This window comes from Elephantulus edwardii, unplaced genomic scaffold (assembly GCF_000299155.1).
Source record: "Elephantulus edwardii isolate Elephantulus edwardi_28Jun2011 unplaced genomic scaffold, EleEdw1.0 scaffold00348, whole genome shotgun sequence".
NCBI lineage: Eukaryota > Metazoa > Chordata > Mammalia > Macroscelidea > Macroscelididae > Elephantulus > Elephantulus edwardii.
In genome coordinates this window covers 1217611-1224141 of record NW_006400098.1, presented here as the reverse complement: position 1 = coordinate 1224141, position 6531 = coordinate 1217611, and the positions used below count along the sequence as shown (strand labels likewise).

At 42.7% G+C, this 6531-nt stretch overlaps 1 protein-coding gene across 1 annotated transcript in view; it reads right to left on the bottom strand.

Moving 5' to 3' along the window:
• LOC102849073 (killer cell immunoglobulin-like receptor 3DL3-like) overlaps positions 1-6531 on the bottom strand; it is a 30796-nt gene that overhangs the window by 22402 nt on the left and 1863 nt on the right. The gene's annotated exons all lie outside the window — the stretch shown is intronic.

Sequence of the window (6531 nt, the reverse complement as noted above, 5' to 3'; positions counted from 1 at the left end):
CTGTGGTGCTGGAGACGAGTGTTGAATATACCATGGACTGCTAGGAAAACAAACAGGTTTGTCCTGGAGAGGGTGAAGCCAGAATGTTCCCTGGTATCAAGGATTCTGAAGCTTCGTCTGACATATTTTGGGCATGTTGTAAGAAGGGACTTGGAGAGGGACATCATGTTTGGGAGGGTGGAGGGACGGCGCAGGAGAGGAAGACCCTCGATGAGATGCGTCGATTCCGTGAGTGGAGTGGTGGGAATGAATATGTCTGAGACAGTGAGGTTGGCACAGGATAGAACGGTGTTTAGGGCTCTTGTACATAGGGGTCGCTATGAGTTGCAAGCGACTCGATGGCACATAACAACAACAATGTCCAAGGACAGACACCTCTCGACAACATGACACAGCTGCACCTTCTTGCCTCTAAGGAGCATGGATGAGATACTTACTGATGTTTAATTAAACTATTTTGCTTTAAGAAGAGATAAAAGGCCCATGCCGTGATTTCAATGTTTAAGAAATGGTAACAGAAATATTAAAATAGCTCATTAAGATTGATAAAACTGAGTTAAACCTTTATTGAATTACAAGTGGAATCCAGAGAGATCAAAGTATCATGAACAGTTTCCCTGAAGACATTGAGCAAATATCTTTTTGAACTCAGGAAGTGTTTTCATCCAGAAAGACGTGTGATTATAAAATTTCATTGAGTGTGGTCAAAAGTGTTTGTGGGTTTCTTGGCAAAAAGATAGTGTGACAGAGAGTATCTAATGTTTTCTTTTAAAAAAAGCATTACCTCAACTAATTTTAGTCCAGTGTTCTTTTTATTGAGCATAAAGTTAAGTACAAAATAAGTAACTGGTCAGATAAGATTTAAACTGAAAACCGGTCCCATCAAGCAAGAATCCACTCATAGGGGTCCCCCTAGTCGGAGGCTGCAAAGCACATGGGAAGAGGTTACCCATCTTTCTCTCCAGGGGCCACTGATGGGTTTGAATCCTCCAGAGATTTCTTGCTTTTGGGTTATCAATGCAACTCAGTGATTTGTTTACAGTGCTAAAGTGTAAAGATGTCAGATTATCGACTAAGCTGCGCCTTGCCCAAGTCACTGTGTTGTCCATTGCTTCATAGACAATGAATAAGGAAGACCAAAGAAGATGCTGTGATGAATGTTGAATATACAACAGACTCCAAAAGAAAACACAAATCTGTACTGGAGGGAAGTGTAACCGGGGTGTTCCTTAGAAGCACGGATGAGACACTTGATCTCAGGTTCCTTGGCCATATTGCCTGGAGTGAAAAAGACATCAAGCTTGGAGAAGTGGAGAAGCAGAGGAAGAGAGGAAGTCCTTGTTTGGGTGGATTGACTCAGTGACTTCAATGGGCTTGAGCGTGGCCGAGTTGGTGAGGAGGACAGGGAGAGGGTGAGGTTTCTTTCAGTCCCATGTTCACTTGGTTACCATGAGTCACAGTCAACAACATCTAACAACAGCATACAATCTACATCTGCAAGAAAATGCCTTGTTTGTGCGGCCGAGTCAATTCTAAGGCATCGTGAAGTCATAACGACCACAGAACTTCCCTGGAAAATTTCCTGGGTTCCCCCGAGCCTCTGAAAACCTGCCGACAGGCCAGCTACGGGTGGGTTCCGACTGGACGGCACACATCCGCGATCCCTGCAGAGGTTTGTTGTTGGAGGCATTCCGGAGTGGACTGTGACGTGGAGAGGCCCCGTATACAGCGGGACGAAAGACTGTCTATCCTGAGCCACCTTCATGGTCTCAGTTCTCCGTTGCTGCAACTGTTGTGTCAATTCACTTTAGGGGTCGGGGGGTGGGCTTCCTTCTTTGCTGACTCCTTACTAAGCATGATGTCTTCCATGAGGAATTGCTCCCTCCCAAAAACATGCCCAAAGGAGAAGCAAAGTTTTGTCATTCTTGAGACTAAGGAGCATTCGGGCTGCACTTTTCCCAAGACACCTCTTTATTTATTGTTGTTGTTGTTGTTATTTATTATTATCACCATCATCCCTGGTATACTCAATATTCTTCACAATCAGCACAATTCAAATGCATCAATTCTCCTTTGTTGTTATTGTTGTTGTAGTTGTGTGCCGTTGCGCCGCTTGTGACTCATAGTGATCCCACTGCCACAGCTCTGAACCCTGCTCTGTCCTGTGCCAATCTCATTGTCTCTAACAGACCTACCCTCAATACCCCAGTCACTGAATCAATCCATCTCATCGACGGTCTTCCTCTCCTGCGCTGTCCCTCCACCCTCCCAAGCATGACGTCCTTCTCCAAGGACTGGTCCCTCCTTGCAACGTGTCCAAAGTATGTCAGATGAAGCTTCAGAATCCTTGCCTCCAAGGAGCAGCCTGGCTTCACCCTCTCCAGAACGAACCTGTTTGTTCTCCTAGCCGTCCGAGTTATCTTCAACACTTCTCCAGCACCACAGCTCAAAGGCATATACTCTCCTTCTATCATCCCTAGTCATTGTCCAGTTTTCGTTGATACATAGCAAGTCATGGCAAAGACCATGACCTGTATCAGGCGCACCTTAGGCTCCAATTCAATTCTCCTTTACTCTTCCATATTTGTTATCCAGTGTTTACATGTATTTGTCGTTGTTGTTGATTGTCATTGACTTGAGTATGACTCATAACGACCCTATGAACAAAAGACCTGAACCCTGTTCTATAATTATCGTCAATTCTCTAAGTTAGTAGAGTTTCCAGAGGCATGTTGTTTAGGAAGTGGATGCCACAGTGAGGCAGTTGAAAATACCACGTCAGGTGCACCCTCGTCTTCCAAGTGGCATCTCTGTCCCTTAACAGTTTACAGAATTTGTTGGTGACGTAGTTACCCTTTGTGACGAATCCTTTGATGTCTTTCTGTTGCTTACTGATCTAGCTGCATAGGTTTTTGTTTTCTTTATGTGTGAGTAAATCTATTATGGAGACAGTCCTTTTGAACTCTGCAGCATTCAAACACAACACACCTCTAATTTCCTCTCCCAATTTTTATGGCCTTCTCCTTGGTTTTTGTTGTGTGAATTCACCAGTCTTACGCTCTGAGAGCAGCAAGTTCATGTCTGTCCGTCTTGTCTGCAGCGTGGGGTCTTATCTGGGTCTTCCATGCCTGAAGGACCAGGACCCCAAGGACCAGCAAGGTTAGTCCGCCAATGACCATCCGGATGAGATTCTGCGTTGTATAATCTTGAGATATGTCACCTGTGGGCGGGACAGAGAGGTCACTAACAGCAAGATAAGTCACCTTCACCTCGAGAGCTCTAGATACATTTAAATTCTTGAAAAGAAAACTGATTTTATATACCCTCTCTCCAAGATGGAAGTGCACAGTTATTTCTTATGCTGGAACTCGGCTGGGGTGTTATCTTAATAATCTGGTGTGTCCGTGACAGAAGTACCACAAGGTGGCTTTAACAAACAGATATTTATTTTCTCACAGTTCAGGAAGCTGCAAGTCCCCAGTCGGGGCCCTGGCTCTAAAAGGAGATGTTCTCTTTGTTGTTAACTCTAGAAAAAAAGGGTCTTGTCTCTAAACCATTTTCCCCCTGATTCTATGAAGATCCCATGTGGTATGAGATCCGTCTTCTCTCCTCTCTGCCTGCTTCTGTTCTGAAAAACTCTTCCCATAGTTCAAAAGTTATTAGTTTCAGGGAGCTCTGGTGGCCTAGTGCCAAGAAGCTGCACCGCAATCCCCGAGGTATGTGGTTCGAATCCACCAGATGCTCTGCTGGAGAAGGAGGGGCCATCTCCTCTTGTACCAGTCAGATCTGATTTGATGGTACACACACACACAAATAATAAAGTGATTTGCTTCAAAGACATCCTACTGTGATACGATCTCTTAACAAAAGAAAGGCCATTCTCAAATGATATTATAACCACAGGCATAGGGATCAGGGTTTACAGCCTACATTTTTGGGGGAGACACAATTCAATTGTAAAATCAGGCATTGCGTTGTTGGAGTAATGAACTCCTAAAAATTAGGAAAACGAAGGGATGAGGTTGTTGTTTTTTTAAACTATAGCCGTTTCACTCCACTTTCTGTCCTGCGTTGTTGTCACTGGTAGGTGCGGTCGAGTGGGGTACAACTAACTCACAGTGGCTGGTGAAGGTCAAATCTGAACCTTGTTCCACCTTCGCAGTCACTGACATACTTCAGCCCGTTGCTATTGTCATTGTGTCAAGCCATCTCATTGAGAGCCTTCCTCTCTTTCATTCAACCTCCACCTTTACCTTCCCTCTGTAACTTGATCGGTGCCACTATTAGAGCCTCTACTTGGAATATTACAGCTTTTCCGTTTTTGACTCATGTACTTTTAACTTATTAGTTAAATTTGTGTCTTCTAGGCTGCAACACTTCCATGATACATCTTCAAGGATATGAACATGTACGGCTAAGCACAATTGATAACAGTGCATCTAAATTCCAAAATCAATCTCCATAATAGTCTATGTGTTTCCTATTGCCAAAGGGGGCCCTTTAGAGTAGTGAGAGAAGATCTTCACCCTGAAACCTACAGCGTCCCTTTTCAGCAGGAAGTAGCTAAGAGAATACGCCATCCCCTTTACCTTATGAATCAGGGTGAAGTCTCTCTCAGGGAGGAGTGATAGGGAATGGCAAAGGACACACTGACAAAGGAGGTTAATCAGAACTGGCTTTGACAAGCACTGTGGCAATTGGACAATTAAAACAGACTTTCAAGGGAAAAAGAGGAACGAACTGGGGGGAGGGTAGAGAAAATAGTGCAACAATGAATGAATGGAAATCCAAAAATCTCTGTAAATGTTCATTAAAATTAATAACATTTAATTTTAAAAAACCCTCCACCTTACAGGCAAAGATCATGAAGCTTAAGCTTTATCTCATATACTTAGGACAAGTTGCTAGAAGAAGTTATTCCCTGGAAAAGGACATCATGCTTGGGAAGAGAGAAGGACAGTGAAGGAGAGGAAGACCCTTACTTAACCAGATAGATTGACACACAGTGACTGCAGCAATGGTTCTGAGTGTGGAGCCCAGGACAGGACAGGATTCAGATCAATTGTTCGTTGGGTCGCTATGAGTCATACTTGACAGCGCACAACAGCAACAATAACCTTTTCAAGCATGATGTCCCTCTCTAAGGACTAGCCCCCCTCAGAAACATGTGAGTTGATGCTTTTTCATCTTTGCCTCCAAGAAGCACTCTGGCTGTACCTTCTCCAAGGCATAGCTGTATATCGTTTAGGCAATGTATGAGGTATTCAGTACTCTTCTCCAACAGCACAGCTCAAAGGCACCAATTCTTCTGTTGTCATTGTCCAGCTCTCAAATGCAGAGCAAATGATGGGGGAAAGATGAGAAAATACGCATTCAAGAAGCTCCAAGAATACTCAGTCAGGATAGACTCCAAAAGGAACACAACTACGACACATCAGAATCAAACTTTCCAAAGGTAAATAAAGAAAGAACTCCGAACGCAGTTCAGGAAAAACAAGATGTGACCTACAAAAGAGATAAAACAAACAAACAAACAAACAAAAAACCCAAGAGACACGGTTCGAATCCACCAGAAGCTCTGCCGGGGAAGGAGGGACAGTCTTCTCCTGTACCAGTCAGATGTGATTTGACGGTACACTTACACAAAAAAAAATCATAAAAAAATTAAGAAAAAACCCCAAGAGACTAAGCTCTGCCTCTCAGCAGAAACCATACAGGCAAGAAAGCAATGACATCACATAGAAACCTGAAATAAATAATTTTTTTTTAAAAAATAATGCACACCCCTATAGGTCTATTTTCAGTCCAACAATAGGTAGACGTATTAGGTAACCCATAACACCAGGAAGTTCTTAGAATGACCAAGTAGATAAGGACAAAGGGACAACATTTACTCAAAATATATCTGAAAGCAGAAAGGGGTACGGTAGAGGGATTCATGGATTACAGAGAAGAAGTGGAAACCATCTAATAATGTAGGCTTTGTAATTAAGGTTAGAACACAAAATGTGTGAATGACTGGGTGGAAAGTCAATGTTTTGTAAACTTTCATTCAAATCACAATAAAAATGAATAAAATAGAAAATGTTAGAAAAAGTATATAAATTACATTTATTTGGTTACTAGTCCAAAATTTAAGATTTACCAATGAGTAAAAGAAGCAGAAGACAGTGTAAGATAGTTAGCAAGTCACATAGAGATCAAAGACCCAGAAAATATAAACTAGAGACAAAAACATTCCTTCAGAGTCAAAAGAAAAAGGTTTCACTTAGAGCTAACATACCAAATTTGAACTTTTATTCTCCTGAACTGTGAGAAAATAAATATCTGTTAACACCATCAAATTGTAATATTTCTATTAGAGCAGCACTAAGTTTCGGTTTGCTTGGATCCACAGTCAACAGTCTTGGCACCTGCAGTCGGGAAATTGGAAAACGTATTGCGGTGGGAAAGTCTGCAGTTAAAGACCTCTCTAAAGTACTCAGGAGCAACGGTGTCTCTCTGGAGACTAAGGTGCGCCTGATACAGGCC